This window comes from Lynx rufus, unplaced genomic scaffold, assembly GCF_022079265.1.
Source record: "Lynx rufus isolate CCGP_SWC_20201006 ecotype Redwood Valley unplaced genomic scaffold, mLynRuf1.p SCAF_1, whole genome shotgun sequence".
Classification (NCBI taxonomy): Eukaryota; Metazoa; Chordata; class Mammalia; order Carnivora; family Felidae; genus Lynx; species Lynx rufus.
In genome coordinates, this window is record NW_025814823.1 from 151,048,326 (window position 1) to 151,069,362 (window position 21,037).

The 21,037-nt window shown below is 36.0% G+C and overlaps 1 pseudogene; it reads right to left on the reverse strand.

Moving 5' to 3' along the window:
- Positions 1 to 446: 446 nt before the first annotated feature.
- Positions 447 to 21,037, reverse strand: part of LOC124509824 (60S ribosomal protein L9-like) — a 93,922-nt pseudogene continuing 73,331 nt past the window's right edge.

A 21,037-nucleotide genomic window follows, 5' to 3' on the forward strand; every position in this document is an offset into this window, starting at 1 on the left:
CAATATGCCTCATCTCTTATTGGGAAAGGTATTCACAGCTTCCCTACCCCTGAAAAAAAGTTCTTTTATTCAAGTGTGAGAGGGGCAGCTGCAGACAGACCCCCATCCCTTGCTGCTCCCCCCACTGCTCTGTAGCAGCGGCGATGTTCCGAGCAGCAGCCCTAGCGAAAGGCCAGAAAAAGAAACTCGAACGATGATGCCTTTGCACGCACTCCAACCTGAACCTGAGATTCCAGCCTATTTACGCTAGGAACCGACAAAACAAAAACCCAAGGCTCAGCCATAACTGACATCTCAGAGCCAACACACACGCGCGCACACACACGCACACGCACACGCCACACCCCCTTCCCCTCCCTCCCTTCACCATGCTTCCCCTCCCTCCTCATCTCCCAGCTAAGCTTCTCTTCTGGCTCTCGACAAAATGCACCAGACCCCAAGGCCTGCTAATTTTCATTGCTCTCACTCTTGGAGGCAGCCCACACCGTCCTGCACGCTCCTTCATAGTCACCCTCAGCCCGGAGCCCGCATCCTTTCCCTGTGTCACATACACTTGCTCTCACCGGCTCCCTCGCACACTATCAATTCACATGCACATTAGTTAGCTGAAAAGAGCCAGAGCACAAATATATTCATTTTAATCCAGTTAAGACCTAAGAGGTCTCATAGGATATTATTCAATAGTTTGAGAATCAAGTATAAAACTCAGATTTTGCCACACTGTTTCATCTCAGAGAGGCCTACAGCCTGCCTTTCTTTCACTTTCCGCCTGTACATAATGTAAAAAAATAAAATAAAGTGATTAAAAAACAATCACAAGCAAACCACCCTGTTCTAGGCAATCACTGTTCAAATATCATTATTTTGTCTTTTTTAAACGACCTGTTTCTCATACCCATGTACAAAGTCGGAAGAAAAATATCATACAAAGAAGGAAAAAAATATGAAGTCGCTACCTTTAAAAATTAAAAATGAGAAGACACAATCTCTTAATCTTATTTTTCCACGTGAGAATTTTAAGACTTCTATAATCTTTCATCATTCATTTTTACATGAGAATTTTAAGACCTCTGTAAAATGTATCTGAATATTTCCTGATTGCTTTGGTGGTGATTTTCTGTGCAATTGTGCTCTTTGTGCGGGTTGAGGCCCTGTGTCTTGCTTCTTCCTGGAACAGCCATTTCTCGTTAGCCCAGTCTTGGTTGGTGTACCACTCTCTCAGCCTCCTAAAGTTGGATAAAGCCAGGATCTAGTGCCTGAAGTATTTTCTTTGAATTTGCTCTAGTTAGAGTGGTCCCTGATGAGGGTGCGGACTTTGTTAACTCACTTGAGATCCTAGTCTACCTAGCATCTCAAAACTGCTGACAAGGGAGACAAATTCTTTCTATAGGATCAGAGAAAGGATTACTAACCTCCAAACAGGAAGTACAAATATACACCCATAATTAATAAAACAAAACAGCCCAGCCTCTTTCTCAAGATAATTTTTCTTGGAATTAAAAAAAAATTAAAAAAATACATTTCCTGGTCAATTTTAATATCTAAACAATGCCCAGAGGTGACACTTTGGAACAGAAAATAAAGTGAGTGTATTTAGTTATTGTTTCATATGGCAATCCCAAAATCTGCATTTTTCTTGAAAATAAATCTGACCACCTAAATTTCAATGGTGTGGAAGTTTTTAGATTATAAGCATTTTCATCAATAATGTATGCATTATTCATTTTAATGATAGGATGTTTAGCTTATTTTACTCTGTAAGTAGTGCTTTTCATTTTCGTGATGTCTTAAACCAGAATATTTAGAAAATATTAATTGATAATTACCACAAGTCACTGAATCAATATTTCTGGTTTCTCCTTTAAAAAGCCAAAAAAATTGAAGCATTCATATATAAATTAACAGAAATTTAACTTTCAAAAGATGGCTAGAGACCAAAAAATATTATGGCTTTTAAACCCAAGAAAGAAAAAATACACAATTTACATTTTTTCAGTGCTTTTGCTTAACATTTTTTCATTAGCCTTTCCTTCATTAGAATTTATGATCCATGTCCATCATTACACTTTCACATCTCTGATTTCTGTTAAATTTTCTAACAAAGGTTAATAAATATAAAGGAGTAAAAAGGTCTATTTACTTTCACCTGAAGTGCTCAATATTTCAAGGTTATTTGTATTTGCATGTAAATTTTTCCATGTTCTAATTTAAATTATCAAAATTTGAGTGGAATTAATTCTGTTTGGACTTAGGAAGTAACAGGGATTTTTTTTTTTTAAGAAATTGAACAATGTGATTTTGCTAAATTATAACATTTTCTTGGTGTTGGGCCATCTAACATTCTCTCTAGCATGGCACAATTTGGGCTTCACATTTATGGAAGGAAAAGGGTTGGGGGGAGAAGGATATATATTTGGAATGGTGTTTGACAGGGGGAATGAACGCAGACACCAGAACAATTATATTACAATCCCATTGGGAATGCCAGCACCAAATTTAGCCAGACTGATGGGGTACTGTCTAGACGGTCCCTTTTGTGTATCAGCTGTTTTTTCCCTGCTTTATTGCACTGCCTGAATGTGTGAGTTGAAAATGCATATGGATCCCCAACATAACCATTCCTGCAACTATACATTGCTATTAAACTTCCTCTCATTTGGCTGAGAATCAAGGATTGTATATTCCTACTGTATTTCCTTTACAATATTTTTTAATTAAAATGCAGCTTCCAGAACTAGTGGTTTAACAAAGCTTCTAAGACAAAGTAGAAAGTGCCTAGGCTGTTTTATTATATGACAAAATAAATGTACTAGGTAAACATTTCTATCTCCTCAAACATGTCCACCTCTTTTCTACACAAGTTAAAGAAAGCCAGGAAGAAAAGAAAAAAAACAATGAGAAGAAAAAGGCATAGCACATGTAAATTACCACCTTTCCTTTTGAAAAGGGCAAGGATAGAAAGAAAGAATATTTATTAAATGTTTACAGTGTAATTAATTGTAGTGTGTGTGGTTTTCCTTTTTTTTCTTTTTTTTTTTTTTCTTTTCTTTCTCTCTATTTGGTAAACCAAATAGAGTTCAGTAATCAGGGTTCTTGTGAGGGCTTAGAAATAGATTCTCAAACTCTTTTAAATACACGTTTACAAGATTACTTTAGTGTTATTGGGCAGATAGGAAATCCCAGAGACCTTTCACATCTGGGCAACTGTCAGGATTTTGTTTTGTTTGTCAAGATAGTGCAGGAAGGCTACTTCTTACTTATATGTGATTACAGTCTCCACACAAAACATTCATTGTTCAAAGGAGCAAGAAGGCACCCCTAAATAGGATACATTCCATGGGTGATAGGTACTAAGGTTGGATGCCTTTGCTAACAACCAAGAATTTGAAATGAGCACAAATTAATTATTCCAATGAGAAAGTGAGAAATAGAAAAACACATAATGCTCATCAAAGTAGGTATCAGATCTACCTCTGTCTACGAAAGGTTAATCAGCAACTTTTGTCTACAGTCGCCAAGAATTGAAAGGTATAAGAAGTTGGAATTCCACAAAATACGTCAGTATAAATAAAAATCAGGGCACAAATGAACCCACTGTTTAGAGAAGAGAACCCCATGTTTCATAGCGCAGATAACTTTTATTAATATGCACACACAAGCAGGAATTCTATATTCCACTTGCTGTAATTTTTTTCCCTTAACAAAAAGAGAAATGGTAAAAGTGTTTGCCCTTATTAAGGAAAACAAAACCAAAGGTAAAGTTGGTGATAGAAAAAAAAAATTAATAGATACATTCTGATTTCTTGAGCTCAATTTTGTCAGTGACTAAATGATGGAATTTGGATTTAAAAAATTTTCCATACCTTACCCCTGGAATTCAATAACCACCACCTACTAAGGACAATGAAGATTTTATCCATCTTTTGAGGACTGTGTGTTGAAGAGGGCTAGAGGAAAGAGAAAGTAAATTTTATTCCCAATTTTAATGAACAGGAAAAGGCTAGAAATCACCTACTTTTTGCTTTGAAACATCAGATTACAAATCAACCATCATAAAATATGATGATGGACACAGGATTGGGGAAACTTCCTGGTTGGCAGAGGTTATGAGTCTTGACCAACTGACATTGAACATGGAGACCTTAGGTTGCACTTGTAGGTATCGATGCTAACAAACTCTGAGGCCTAAGTTTGGTATGATTGAGAAAAAGAAAATACAACCAAAGGCAGTGACAGAGAGCAAAAGAAACCAAGACTGGGAAATAAGCAAGCAAGAGAAAAATGAGATGGGCTGGGGGAGAGCGGTGGTTGGGGGTGGCGTGCAGGGTGAGTGAGAAAGAAAGAGCAAAGAATGAATATTCTAAGCATTGTTTTAATCTAAAACAGAGATGCTTCCAGGAGAATGCATTTCAATGGAGCTGAGCCAAAAATAATTATAGAGATTTTCTTGTTTTGTTTTGTGAATGAAGAGCATCTCTTTTCTCTGGAGATGCGAGAGAGAAAGGACCAGAGCCAAGAGATTGAAGTGATGCCCCTCTGCCCCTTTGCTTCCACACAGCACAGTAGCAGACCTTTCTTTCTTCCCTTTTCCAAAAGCTATTGGCACTGGATTGTGCTAGGAAGAGAGGGAAGTGGCAGCAGGCCCTCAGACCTAGCTGGGTTTTCTATTCTAACAATAGCTTGTTTACTCTGATAAGGCTGAAGTATTGAAATTGGAAGCGAGATTGGGGTGGGGGGGCAGAGATACATATTTTAGGTTCTAGAAATAAAACTGAGCTATTTACAACTAAGAATATTCCCCTGTTTGAGATACTTGAAACTTCCCTTGGGGTTTGTTTTACCAATTACATTTGTTTCCTTGTTTTTCATCATCAATAGCAAGCTACTACAGGAAATAAAGTATTCTCTCAATTTTCCTCCATTTTTTTCTGTGATGTAAAAATCTTTATCTTGGAGCCTTTTTTACAGGGAAAAAATTGTCATATGTTAAAATAGCTTGGTCTGTGACTGAATTTTTTGTGAAAGCAACATACTATACTCTTCATGAAAACTGGAAGAAAAAATTTTAGACTAATATGAAACATACAGGATCGGGGGGAGAAACACACCAACATTAACAGACTTTTGGGAGGATGGAAGTAATTATAACTCAGAACTAATACCTAAAGACTGTTCATTTTCTTAAGTCAAATTGATTTGCGTACAAATCACACTATTAAGTACTGTCTGAACCTGAATACTCTCTCCAAATCTCTTATTTTAGCTGTTGTGCCATGCTAATGTCCCTGTTGTCATTTTTATCATTCATAGATGTTAATTCTACAAGTAGGTTTAAGGTACCACTTTTATCTTTGTATTACCTGAATTTTTAAAAAGCAATTTCAGAAACCTAAGAACCAGTTCCTTTCCTCCACATCATATTTCACAGCTTATAAAAACTGACATTCATTCTTCATAAATATTTGACCTGTTAAATTTAACAATTTTGGCATCTAGTAGAATAGCATAGCGAGCTTAACGGGTTAACACCATATAGGTAGACTTAATGGGTTAACATCAAAATGACCTTGATGTGAATTTAAAACAAGAAAAACTATTTGTGTTGCATTAGTAGTCAAGATTATCTATTGGCTTAAGTATAAACATCTTAGATAGTAGCAAAAATGGATATAATTTTCTTTAAAACTTTTACATGTTAAAATTGTTCTGGTTTTTCTGTCAAAAAACTATCGAAATGTATAGGCGATGGCAGTAAAGTTGTATAATTCTATTATGTTGTTAAGGGTTTTTTTTTATTTCTTAAAGATGGAAAATACCTTCATGTACATGGGACTTTATTTAGGGATTTTCAAAACATGTTTTAAATGTCACTGTGAATATATTGTGTAAATCTATGAATATGAGTTTTATAAATCCACATTTAATTTAATTAATCATATTGATTCACTTGACATTTTTCTTCTCCTAAATCTCCCTTTCCTTTTTTTCCCCCAATCTCTCTATTAAAAGCAATTCATTCACAGTGGTAGACTAATTTTTGAAGCAGATTTTACAAAATAAAACCGACGATGGTTTTGGAAGAACTTTTAAAAGCATTCAACTTAAATTTGTTAGAAGTGGTTAAAATGATTATTTAAGAATTCAAAGTACTTAATCACACTAATCTTAACATTATATTTAAAACCCAATACCCCAAATGAGCAGATCTACGTTTTTAAAAGAGCACTTGTTAATATTAAATAATCAGAAAAATCATTAACATGCTTTAAGCAAAACAAGCGATGAGATTAGCAACAAATGTTTATTTTGCCAAGTTTTAAAAGAAAACTTTACCCCTTTTAAAATAAAATAACTTGTAAAAGAGCAAAATATTTAGTGATATTTAGGATCTATTAAAAACTCCAATATACACAATTTGAGAATATATATTTGATTTTACTGCCTCGTTGAAATTGTCGATGGAAAATATTAGTCTAGCAAAACATTTAGAATATGGTGTATAATAATTTATTATTAAAGGCAAAGTGATATACCACACCAACATATGCATTTACTATCAAGCTCTAGAACTAATTAGGAAATGAAGAGATAACGACAGATTTACAATTGATAGGTGTCCCAAAGATATTAGTAATAATAAGTAAGCTAAAATGAATACAGAGTCCTAGGTACATGCATCAAGGTTTCTACATTTTCTAAGAGTATATAGATACATGTGTACAGATATGCTAAATGCAGATGTATTTGTCATTTATTTGCACTGGTCATCATATTATAAAATGGATTTTTAAAGGTCCTATCTTGACCAGTTCTTTCCTAGCCCCAAATTACTACACCAGTTTCAAAGCTTTGCTCAGAAAAGTTATATTTCACTTAAAACCAACCACAGATATTGCCCCAAAGGAAGTCTTGTTTGCTTGTTCTTTTCATTTTGTAGTGGTATGTATGGAGTCCAACAAGCAACTGTGGGGGGCGGGGAGGGGGAGGAACCAGCAAGAAGCAATCAAAAGGATTAGGATGGAAACTTCCTCAAGCTTCACGGGCTTGTTTGCTGGCCACAGATGCCATTATGGTGTATAGATAAGATATGTTTAATATGAAGACTTTAAAAAGAGCCTTCACACTCCTGAAAATTCAGAGGCAAAGCCGAGCCTCTTTCTTTAGCCCATATACTTCACTACATTGGCCCAGGAAGCCTGGCTAAAGATAGTTTCATCCAGCTCACATGCTTGGGTTTTGTCACTTCATGTCATAACCTCCACATTACTTAAATGTAGTTTTAAAATGTGTTAAACGGAAATGCTGATATAAGCCTAAATGTAGCTGCACTTGCTGTTTCTGCTCTAAGTTCATTCATGGTAGTGGATTTAGTTAAAGGGCCCAGAACAGCCATGCTTAACATTAGGGAAACAAAATCCTCTTGGCTTCAATGGGGGCTAGGTATATGTCAGAGCAGTGGGGACTCACCGTAGATATTTGAGATAAGTACCTTCTGTAGAAACGTACACATTTCGTTGATGTCCCATATAATGTGAAGAAAAATATGCTGCATTACAAATAAAGCCCCATTAGCTTTTTTTTTTTGATACTAAATGCTTTTGTATATATCTTGGACACAGGGAATATGCAATAACATTTATGATAGTAATAGCTGACTCCTAATAAGAATGGCTAGTGATCCTAGGTGTCTATTGAATCATAATCAAGGACTACCTGGTAAGCATTAAGTGACAATAAAGGGTATTCTTACTAAAATATTAGATGAATTGATAATAAAGAAAATGGTCATTTTGACAGAAAAGCCAACAGAAAATAGCAGTAATTATGTGTGCCTTGTACACGAGCACACTGCATTACATGCAGTATGCAATGTGCTATTATAAAAAAAAAAAAAAAGCATGGTACCTCTTCTGGATGATACAGCTGCATTAGGAAGTTTTATAGAATGGTTTATTTTCCAGAACACAACATTTAGCTTTTCCACATGCTCTTTTGGTAGAATTTCTCCTCCCAGTTAAAAACTGGTTTTCATCACACAACTGCATAATTATTTTTCTGCAACTAGCGATAATTACTTGTTTTGTGTATCTCTACTAGAGTGATTCAGTGTTTGCTGTTCTACCTCATAAAATGCATCTGTATTAGAGGCATGTGAAAAGGAGTATTGACCTTATATAATATATTGCTATATTGGTAGGGGCACACAGCGCTAATTCTTTGTAAGAGGCACAAAAGTCTATATTGCTTTGAGTTTTCCTTTTTGAATGCTATGTGAGTTTTCTGACTAAAGCATAAAACTGGAGGTAACTGAAGACAAGAAACCTCACAACATGGAAATTACTCAGTACACAAAGAAATTCCCTCTCAGATAAATGTACAATGGGTGACTGAATAAAAAAGGCCGTTGGAGGGATTTGTTGATAGTGGCATCACAGAAAACTCTGGAATCAGTGTTTGTGAGATTTGTCACACCAAAAAATCAAGAACAGATTCCAAATCATTCAAGAATATCTCATCATTTTATGTCACTCACAAAGCTCTCCACAAATAAAAATGAAAATTAAGCAGAGCCCCTCCTGCCAGTCTTTTTATCTTACAACAGCCTTTCTCTTTCTCTCTTTTCCTTCCAACTCTTATGTGTCTGAGGTTCTCCTTTCTTTCAAGTTTTCTTTAATCCTTGCTTTCCCCATGTCCCTGTTTAGTCTTATTCACCAGTGATGCCAACAAAAATAAACAGTCTGTTTAAAACAAGTGAGTCAATGCCAAAAAAGACATGATTGGTGTGTAGCTTATTTGTTATTTTTATTTTTTAGTGAAACTACACCTGTGGCATTGTCTTACTTAATTTTTTCTTATCATTTAAAAAACACAACACAAAGAAAATAGCAGAGAATTGAAGGGCTATTTAATGTCTTTGGATTTATTTATAAATATATGTAATGTTAAATGCAGCGAAATCCTTGTGAGACTACTTTCGTGCTTACTGATCCCAGGGTGCAGAAAGAATTAGCTTATCCAGGAAAACTCAAAGTCATAATTAGTCTTGTGAATTATAATAATCGGGTCTCATCCTACATTTCTTTCTCATGTGGTACTCCCAGTGGGAGTTCTGCATGAAAAAGGACTACAGGATTGGGCATTAATAATGGTATACCTGCGAAATATGAGCATTTTCCTACAGTGCCAATCAATGAAATTAGAAATCTGCCCCGTCTCAGTCCTATGCCCTTCAATCAATTAGAAGATTAACATCAACAGATTTTTCAAATTTCAAAAGGAAATTTTATTCTTAGTTTTAAAAATACCTCTTAAAATTATAAAATAAAACAGAAGTTTTCCCCCCTAATGAAATATATCTTTCACTCCTGACTTACAGGTATAAGGCTGTAATTAATATTTTTATTTTTTAATTTTTATTTATTGTTTTAAATTTTTTCTTAACGTTTATTTATCTTTGAGAGAGAGAGAGAGAAAGTGGGGAGAGGCAGAGAGAGAGGGAGACACAGAATCCGAAGCAGGCTCCAGGCTCAGAGCTGGCAACACAGAGCCCGACACGGGGCTAGAACTCATGAACCCCAAGATCATGACCCAAGCTGAAGTCATACACCCAACTGACTGAGCCACCCCAGCGCCCCTAATCTTTATTTTTTAAAAAGTTACCAATGCTTACGTTTTGGATAATTTTCTCAAACAGATAGAAACAAAAGAGCAAGTAAGGGAAGAATCCATGAAACTCAGGAAAAAGCTTTAAGTAACTTGAAGTCTCAGATCAGCTATTTTTCCTAAACTGTTTCCTCAGGGTTGACTGACAGAGATGACCGATGGTTTTAGTACACAGACCTAGCCTAAATTCAAGAAAAAAAGGGTAATAGTTTACCAATCCTGAGGTGTTTATATTTTGTCACAGAAATACTTCGTATATGATTTACATTAGGATGAACTAGGCTTTAAAAAGTAGGCAGAACTCAATCACAACTGTACATGCATCTAAAGTCTAACCTGCATGGCTCTACCTTCAACAGGTGAATGAATAAACACCATAGTATATTAAAACAATGGACTACTACACAGCAATATAAAAAAATGAATCGCTGACACATTTTGCAATATGGAAGGATTGCAACCTAAATATGCTGAGAGAAGCTAGAAAAAAAAGAGTACAAATTATTTATATAATAGTCTAGGAAATTCAAATTAATATATAGTGACAGAAAGCTGACTGGTAGTTGTCTGAAGGAGTGATCAAGAGGTGGGAATTAGAAAGAGGTATAAGGAAACTTTCAGGAGTGATGGATGTATTCATTGTCTTGACTATGGTGATGGTTTCACAGTTGTATACAAATGGAAAAACTTAAAGAATTATACAGTTAAGGGGTGCCTGGGCGTCTCAGTTAAGTGTCTGATTCTTGATTTCAGCTCCAGTCATGATCTCACGGTTGATGGGTTTGAGCCCTGCATCAGGCTCTGCACTGACTGTGCGGAGCCTGCTTGGGATTTTCTCTTGTCTCCCTCTTTCTCTCTTCCCCTCCTGTGTGCTCGCTCTCTCTCTCTCTCTCTCTCTCTCCCTCAAAATAAATAAATAAACTTTATGAAATAATTACACAGTTAAAAATAAGAAGTTTGTTATATGTTCATTTTACCTCAATAAAGCTGTTAAAAGTAAATGAACTGATTAGAATGGATATAGCAACCAATCACCAACCAGAATGGATACACCAATCAGAATTTGAACAATAGGTTTCAGGATTATCCAGGTAATTGGGACCATTTAGTTGACCATGAAGTATGTAGAGATTGGGATGGCCCTCTTCATCCCCTCCCTGATGTTTATGACCCCTGGAAAACCATTTTCCACCTTCTCTTGCTAAAGCCAATACAATTAGGAATAACGTGAGCATCACAACTTTTACATTCTACCTCGAACAGTGCCACAAGCCATGTGACTTAGGACAGGTGACAAAACTAATGTCAAAATATTACTCGACAATTGTTTGCAGTAGAGGTAAACTGCAATATATTTTCTTCTAGAGTAAATGGGATCCATCTAGAAAGTATTTGTTTTATAATTGTCTATTTTGCCATACCATCTCTATAAAGATTTTATCCTCCCTTTTTTTGCTATCATGCACGTGATAAAAATGGAGTGGGAAGGCGAAATTGGGGATACTGTTCTCAAAACAACATGAATGACCCAAAGATATCTGTCTCAGGTAGATAGCCTATGTGACATGATCAATTTCAACTCAATTCAGCAAAAATTTATAAAAATACACTGTAAGGTACAAAATCACCATATTCCAAAATCACTCTATCCTGGAATGGAGGACAACTGACTGAATGCCTTGTGTAGAATAAAGGATTAAGATAACTCCAGGTTATTATTTTTAACTGTTCTATTTTATTTATAGTGAATGTTGTGTTTATTTACTTACAACTGAATTTTTAGATGCATAACTTGAGTTTGACGAGAGCCCATCTCAGGGACAGAGAAAAAAACAGTCCTCCATAGTTTTTAAGACTCTCAGTGACTAAACTGAAAGAAAAACATATGGGGGGAAAAACTGGAAGCAAATTGAATACATGTGCAAAAGTGACATTTTACTAAAAGAACATGCTTAAAACTGGGTTTCTTGAACATATGTCAATGAAATTGAAAATGAAATGTAGTCAGTGAGTAGAATGTATTTCTGAATGCAGAAGAACATGTGTGTTACATTACCTGAAATGGAAACGTTTTTTCATCTTGTCCCACTATGATTTTTTTATCCTAATTTTAGAGATACGATATTAAAAATATGTTAAAGAAAACAATTCTGTTTAGGGATTTAGGTACATTTTAGTCTTTAAAAATCTCCATCATTTTGCCAGGGTCAATCCTCACATCTCCTAGATTTCCAAATTAAAATTTGCAAAATGAAAAATGTGCCACTGATCTTGGATTTAAACTCATAACTTATGTTAGTATGTAGCTAATTCTTGAATTTTAAACCTGTGTACAACAGCTATGGTTAAATATTTTTCTGATGTTTTTTCAAAATAGAAAAAAATAAGAGAAGTTCTACTTTGTACTTTGTTCATTTCTCCTGGTTTTCTTTTTCATGTCTTCTTTCCTCTCTTCTTCCTTCTTTTTCTGTCACTTCATTACTTAGCTTCTGATTTTTTCAGCTATTGTTAATGTGGGTCAGTGACCAAGATTTGTCTTAACCTTGAAGATGCAATTGCTTTAGGCAAGTCCTCACGCTATTTCTCCACTGTGCTTAGACGTTAAAAGAGCTCTTCAGATACAGTGTCTGTGAGATTGTTTTCTTTTGTTACCATTCAGCACTGGATTTTAATTTAACCAGGACCAGTTTGGTGATAAAAGAATTCAAAGGGTTTTGAAGAAAAAATAATACAAAGAAAACAGTAAAATAAAATAAATAAAAAACAAACAAAAGGTTTTTAAGAGGTCCCACCACTGCCATCTCCCTACCTAATTTCTGATGTTCCATATAATCTAGTCAGATGAATACACCTTCTTCCCTTAATACTTTTTGGTAAGAATCAAAAAAAGCTGTCTGGAAGTGGATACATACAGGGGAAACCCTGTACTTAGATTCCTGGAACTGGGGACTCTTGCTAGAATAATCCAACGAACCTTTGGTATAGAGACAACTAAAAGAGCAGATTTCTTTGCTCTGTGGAATAATCTCTTGGTGTTCAGCGATGGCTGCTTGTGGTTGAGATGCTCAGTCAACTTCTATTTCTCCTGCACTCCTTACCTGAAGGGAAATTTAAAGTGGCCATGGTATTTTATGGCCACATTCCAGATATCTAGGTGTTTCATCTGTATACATTGGCAAAAATCCACCCTACTCATCTCATTGTATTTTCTTTAGGGCCCAATGTGGTACTGTATGTGAAATCACTTTGCAAACTATAAAAACGTGATAAAAATGTGAGTATTGTTTACTGGAAACAATAGAACACTAGAAACTGATGTGGTATATATATAGCATTATCAGCCAGGTACATATCGATCAATTCAGGACCTTCATTTTTTAGGTCCTGACACAAACACCTTGTTTGTGCAGACAGACTTTTTTTTAGTTCACAGAAAATCAGATCATTAGGTAGGGCTAACAAGCCGCTCCTTGTGATGTTTTCCCATGTAATCTGGAGGAAGTATTGAGAGAGTCTGTCAGCACTGAACCATTTGGACATGGGAAATCTTATCAGAAAAAAAATCTTGTCTTAGAGATATGTGAAAAATGTCCATGGACAAGAGATTTAGGTGATATTGCTAATAAACCCTATCCTCTATTACTGCATACCCATTCTCCAGCAAACTTACAGACCCTCCTTTTCTCTCATTGATCCACTAACATAAAGTCTTTTTCTAATTCACTATTATAAGTAATTACAATTAGAATGGATTTATTAATTAATGTCTATTATAATCATTAATTAATCTGAACTATACAGTATTTCATATAATCTGTTCCATAACTCTTCATCTTTAGAAAGAGAATTCAGAGTTGCCTCTGAGACAGTGGAACTCATGAAATCAGTTAGGGACTATAGACAGAACAAAGAAATAAAACTATTTAGCACTTCAAAATGAAGAGCCAAACAGGAATTGCAAATCCCCATGTTTATTTTGCCTGCAACAGGTTAAATCACTTAAAATTGGAAAAATCAATGCAATCTTCAAATTCTACTTTGTACAGTGTTTTTATTCATCAACTATGCAAGGAATATGATAATCTCAAAGTTTTACTCAGAGATCTATAATATTTAGACAACAAAAATTTTATTTACTTTCACTCAAATTTTTGTAAAAAATAAAATCAAAAGAAAGTAGTTTTTTAACTCAGAGCCTGACCCTTATTTGCAAGAAATTGATGTTGATCGGAAAACAAAATACTATTTCAATCTATGTCTGAGGAAAGTTAGGAGAGCCTTTTAGAATATCCAAGTTCCATGTATTTACTTTAAAATGGCAACCTTTGGGCGCCTGGGTGGCGCAGTCGGTTAAGCGTCCGACTTCAGCCAGGTCACGATCTCGCGGTCCGTGAGTTCGAGCCCCGCGTCGGGCTCTGGGCTGATGGCTCAGAGCCTGGAGCCTGCTTCCGATTCTGTGTCTCCCTCTCTCTCTGCGCCTCCCCCGTTCATGCTCTGTCTCTCTCTGTCCCAAAAATAAATAAACGTTGACAAAAAAAAATTTTTTAAATGGCAACCTTTGCTAACTACCTTATTTACCTGCAACGAATTATTTTTACAAGTGTTTACTGTCCTTTCCAAAGACTAACATATCATGTCAACACTTTTTCTAATATAATGTCAAGAGGCAAGAATTATACAGAATACTGTTTCAAAGTAAGCAAACTTATACTGTGGGGATGACTGATGTAACCTAAGCAGATATTATAAGCAGAGACAGATACAGGCAAAGTTTTTGCCTTAAGAGATCCTAAAATGAAGTTGGATTAGAGGAGATACAGAAGACATAAAATTACACCTGTAATTTACCTTTTCCCCAAATAACTAGCTCTGTTATTACCTTCTACTGATAAGTGATTTATGTATGGCTCAATCCAATAATTTCCTACTTTTATATACAGTGGAGGGTAGTAGCTTCCTAACTTCTATATACACATATAGGGCTTGAGACCACGTATCTCAAGAACGTTGCTGCACGACATCTTTTAATATGTCATTGTTTAAGAACCAGCAAGTATGCACCTAGTCTGCTAAAAATGGCCTGGATAAGAAATGGGATATTCTGCAGAATCCTACATATCTCTCCACTGCTGCTTCCCGGGTTCTGTGTGTAGGTTACCTTGGTTGGTTTAAAAAGTCACTGATCTTTGGTTCTTGGTTTTACTTCAGTCCTTGGCATTTCCTGTATGACTCGCGGTAATCAAATTTAGGAGCCTGCCATAACCCACCTGCAACTGATCCCACATGTTCTTTAGTGGTATTCTCACTGGCTCCTCCCCACAGTCTTGCTGCACCAGTTCCATAATATGTATGGTCTGACAGCTATGTCCGGTGTTTTCTTTTATCTATGCTAGCATACGTATTTGGTCAATTCAGAAAAATAAGCAGTTTATTTTAATATTTAGTTGACCATCTGGGTGGCCAATTAGGAAATAACTGCATAAAACAGTCAAAAGACTGTAAGATTCAGAACTAAGACGATAGCAGGAGGGTGGAAATATGATGGGCTTAAGAGCTACTGAAGAGAGAGAATCAATAGGATTTGATGACTGATTGGCTGAAAGAGATAAAGGAGAGGGAAAAGCCATGGATCATACCTTATTTCTGGCTCTAGAAATGGAGGTAATCATGAAGCCATTTATTAAAATGGGAGACACAGGAGGAAAAGCAGATTTTGGGTGAAGGAGATGTGATGAATTCAGTTTTGCATAATTGAATCATAGGCTTGTCTGTAAGACATCTAAGTTGTGATACTGATGTTCAGTTTATAGTTAAATACAGGGTCTACAGATCAGGCAAGAAATCTAGCTTTGGGATGTGCATTTGAGAATACGGTATTTAAAAAAGCTAAATGGTCTAAGGTATTTTAAATAAAGTGAAGAAGTAACATACAATAAGGTTTACTACAAAAGGCTGTTGATGAATATGGCTAGTAGAGTTTTAGTAAAATGATGGAACAGAAGCCAGATTCCGATGAAGGAGGAGTAAATGGAAAACAAGGGAATGGAATCCTTCATGCTTACAATGAGAACAGCTACTTTTTCTTTTTTTTTAAATCTCAGGATTAGAGCCAAAATTAGTTATATATTTTCTAAAAAATTTAAAATGAAGTCTTTTACCTTTCTTTTGTATCTATTCTTTATTCTCTCAGGTATCTGTGCTGAGGTACTTTATTTTCAAGAGACAATGTATATGAAATGTTTAGCACAAAGCCAACATAGTAAATGCTCAAGTAATATAACTGCAGGTATTCCTACATATGTGATTCTAATCCACTTCTGAAAACGTGTGGGAAAGCAAAATTTTTTGTTGCAAGAGCAAATGTTTCATTATTTTAAATAGGAAAAATAATAATGCATTCTTAGTATAAGCGAAAGCCCCAACCAGTTCCCCTAAACATCATTTACACACTCTTACACATCTATATAATAATCAACTAAGGATTTATGCATTATAAAAATACATAGTTCTTGATTATTTAACATTTAATGAACACACTAGTGATTATGTTGGTGTGGATGAAAGACGTTATGAGATTACAGATTACAATTTGCTTCTACACTGCAATGAATATGCGTTCCAACGTAAATAAGCAAGAAGATACGTAAAAAAATACATATTAGATGCAAATAACAACAAAAATATAAAGAAGACATTTTGGCTTTAAATGGTTACTCTCAGAATAAGGTTCAGTGATGAGGGAGACCTTTTCGCTTAATAATGCATAACATCGTTGAACAAGGCCAATGTTTAGCACTACGCTATTCAGAGAATATCAGAGATATCAACACATTGTTTTCTGTATCCTGTGCAACTCTCTGAAAGTTACATGGAAATTCATGGTAAGAATTTTAGATTCAAACACTAAATTCGGGGTAAATGTTTTTAAAAGTTGCTCTTACAACTTTTAGTATCATGTGGACCCGTGATGTGGGTGTGCTCTTGTTATGGACATGTGCAAAGCAGAGCAGGAGTTCTCAGCTGGGAGAGATTGTGCCTCCCAGGGGATACTTGGTAATGTCTGGGGGACATTTTTGGTTGTCATAAAACAGAGGTCAGGGATACAGCTACACATCCTACAATGTACAGAACAGATCCTCATCACAAAGAATAACCCAGCCCAGAATGTCATAGTGCTGAGGTGGAGAAACCCTGAAGGAGAGAGAAAAGAATGGAATCAAACCAATATTTCAGAGGGAACCTCAACTGGAATAAGGAACAGATTGAATATTGCAAAATCAGAAGTTGGAATGAGTTGATGTTATTAGCTTGGGGAACCATGAAGCTGATCTTTTCATCAACAGCACTAATAAATCTAAGAAAAGGAGCTACTTGGGGAAGGGACTGTGAGAAAAAATATTAAGTTTAGTTTTTACTATGTTATACACTTCAGGTATGGGTGAAACATTCAAATGCTTGAAATAATTTTAATTCGTGCAGGAGTTTTTGTCTAAGTTTTCTAGTCAATTATTTTTTTTAAATAAAGCATTTAAATAATCTTCAGGTTATAAGTCTGAATTCTAACTCAGTCCCATACATCATACCTTTTTCACATGTAAGCTCAGCCTTCAAGAAACTGCAGAAGAATGAGATTACTACCCCATTTAATGGATGAGAGAGATGAGGCTTAGAAAGGTTAAGCAACAAAGGTGATACAGCTACTAAATCATCATATTAAGATTTAAACCAATGTCCTCTAAGTCCCGAGCTGTTTCTAAAATAATTTTGTTTTAGTACTCAGTTGTGCTCCAATTATTTCAGACAATCCCCTGCAACTACATCTTTACTGACCTTTATAAGTAACTTCCCCCAGCTAGACACACACACACACACACACACACACACACACACACACACATACACATACACACACACTCATGCACACACACTTTTAAATACATTTTTTTTTGTTTTTATAAAAGTAATATATGCCAGTGCAGAATTTTGGAAAATATAAAGAGTAAAGTCAAATGGATAAAAATCATTATTACTTCCACCACTTAGAAATATCTACTAATAAATAAATTTTAGGTAATGATTTGAATTTGTATTGTTTTTCTTTTTCTCCGTTGACGGTTTTGCTGATATCCAGTGCTATTGCTAAAATTAATCACAAGGAATTAGAAAGAGGAGATAAAGGGAAAGATGGCACACAAGCCAGAGAATTCGCTCTCAAATTCATAAAGAAGAAACTTGGGTGAGGTGGAAGTAGAGAGGGAATATCTAGAGTCTCTCTTCGCCCAAGGAGTACTAGGCACTTAATAAGTCTTAGTTCATCTGTCATCTCTATGCTCCACTAATGACAAGATTAAATTGAAGCTGCACATTCCAGAGTGCTTATCATTTCCAGACTCAGTACTAAGAGCTTTACTCACATTATCTCATTTTATCCCTGCAGCAACTTCAAGTAGGATATTATTATTTCCAACTTAGAGAACAAACTTAGGCTTCAAGAGATTTTAAAAACTTGCCAAGTTCCACATCCAGTAATTGGGGAAGCAAGGATTCTACGGCAAATTTGTCTGGTCATAGAGGCAGTGTTCTTACTCTTTGCCTATGCTGCCTCCTCCCACTGCAGAAAGCCAGGTGTGGACAAATACATAATTCAGGAAAGTGAGAAGAGAGCACAGAATACTGTCTCATGGTTTCTAGTTTCAGACTTCCTTTTTTTTTCCCTCTCTCTCTCTCTCGATAGGAGTAGGCTGACATATGGCCTCCGGAGTATGGTTCCAGGATTCAGTCACTAGGTGTTTTAGATTTGATTCCATTGGAAAAATACAGTGTGATAAGTAACGTGCGTAAGAAGATTAGTATGTGCCCGACACAAGAGTTCGCTGAATGAATGATCAGAAGAAAGGAGCTCCACCAAACTGAAGACCCTTTCTCAGGAGTAACTCTAATACCAAGTTGAGTCAGACTCCTACCAAAGTTTACCACTTATTGACTTGGAATAGTTGCATTTCAACAGAGAGACGCTGGCTGACTGAAAGGACTATCACATGCTTCTTTTCTTGAGGTGAGACTACTGCTCATGGAAAAGAGAAGAATATCAGAGTTAAAAACTGCGGAATTAAAAATGAGCACATTTGGGTTTGAATTTAAAATAAATAAGCACAATTCCCTTGTTTTTGACAAATATTTGGAAAATGTAGTCTTTGGCTTTTAGTTTTAGGCTGTAGGATGGAGCTGTTGTAGAAAAGACTAAATGAGTAATATTCTGGCTGCATTTTCTCAGCCAGCTCTCCAGGTTGGGAATATTCTGTATCTGTGGAAACATGCTCTTCCTGTAAGGCTCAATGTAGATCATTGGTTTTACATGAAGGCCTCTATTAATCTAGTCATTCACAGACATTTTTATGCATAATTGTTGGGTAATAGTCTGTGTTTATTTTTATGATAAATGTTTCAAAGCTACTGTTCTCTGGGGTTCTCACATAAAGGAAAATATTTATCTCATTGGAATTTTAACCACACTACAATTAAAATGAAATGCAATCGATAAAATATTAATGCAGGTATGTTTGAAGATCAACTACTTAATGATTAGGCCCCTATCTATCATTCCCTAGCTTTCTGAAGGTCAATATATAGCAGAGTCAATGAGTTAACCAGCAAATCAGAAATACAATATCTGTCTAATTGTGGGTCTATTATTAATTTCTTAATGAAGTGTGTGGCTTGTTGATGAGAGTTTATGCTGCCTATTCTTTTTAAAATCTCATGCCACGCTGGGTTGTTACTTCAAAGTCTCAGATAATTGAACATTATTTTTAATGCTAGATATCACTGTAACACTATAGGAAATAGAATCATAGGATGTGAAGGGAAGAAATGGCTACATAGGTCTCTTCTCACCCTTTCTTTTGGAGAAAGTGACACTGAACATCACTAAAGACAATAGAGTTTCTCAGTATCACATGGTTAGTGGTGAAGCTGACCCAGAACCCAGGTCTCCTGATTCCCAGGCCACTGCTCTTCAAGACTCCAAGCCACTGAATTTCAAGATTCCAACCCAGGGTCTGGTTCTGCAGATGCTGTGGGTAATTTGCCGTGCAAATTATGAGCCTGGCCTTTTATTTCCTGTACTGTTTTCTAAGCAAAGAGAAGTAGGAATTAAGTAGGTAGGTAGAAAGGAGCAGCAGTTGCACTAACTGGAAATTTTCTCTCATGGTGGCAGGAGCCAGGTGCATTTTTGAGGCTACTTATGGTGAGGGTGAGCCCCCACCTTCTACTTGGAAGTGAGTATCTGAAATGACTATCACCAACTTTAATCTTATAAAAACTACCACCTCTAGGTCTCAGGCAGAAGGAAGAACTCCTTGGAGTTCCTGCCAGGTACAAGGGATTACTGAAAAATAATGATATCTCAATTGCCATTATGGTGTTTTATGTTGGTAATAGAAGTCAAAAAATAACAATGAATTTCTCCACTAATTTTCCATGGCTACTTTCTATATGAGTCAACTTTAATAATTCATTTTACTTTGTGCTGGGTAACAAAACGGTTCTAAGTTTTGGTCACTTGTGTGACTCTAGCAGCACTCCGCAAAGGAGGAAAGAAAGTTCTTGAACTGAGGTTTTACTCTAAGTGTACAAAATTATAGCAAAAAAACAAACACAAACAAAACTCTAAACAGAAATGGCTATTCATTTCAGTTTTCACTGGTTTTCGTAAAGGGCGAGTGTGAGCAGGGGAGGGGCAGGGAGAGAGGGAGAGAAAAGAATCCCAAGCAGGCTCCACACCCAGTATGGAGCCCAACTCTGGGCTAGATCCCTTGACCCTGGGACCATGACCTCAGCTAAAATCAAAAGTCAGATGCTTAACCGACTGAGACACCCAGGCACCCCTCATTTCAGTTTTTAAAACATTTACTTTCATCATGTAAATGGTCACTGGGCAGTCCCAACAAGGTAAAGGAAATTAAGCTTGGCAATATTATCAAAACGGCATCAATTCTTTTATCAAAATAGAGTATCTTTGTTAAACTGATCCCAGAATTTGACCTTCAGCACTGCTCAAAAAAGTTTCAACTGATTTAATGACATTTTTCAATTTGATGGTTAGATAAGGGGCAACAGCCAAATCAGACGGGCCAGCTGAATCCTAATTCCTGCTCTTATCCACCCACATTTCCTCATTACCTTCTCATGTGTGAACAAGTTAGCCAGAGTCATGGAGTAGAGAGAAGAGTCAGTTCTTTCTACAAGAGGTTTGTGTCTCAGCTTTCGAAGCACCGGAAGAGAAACGTACCTCTGTGTCTTTTACATGTCTACAAACTGAAATTCCTGGTTTGCAGTATAATCAAGTGTGATGGCAGGGCACCTGGGTGGCTCA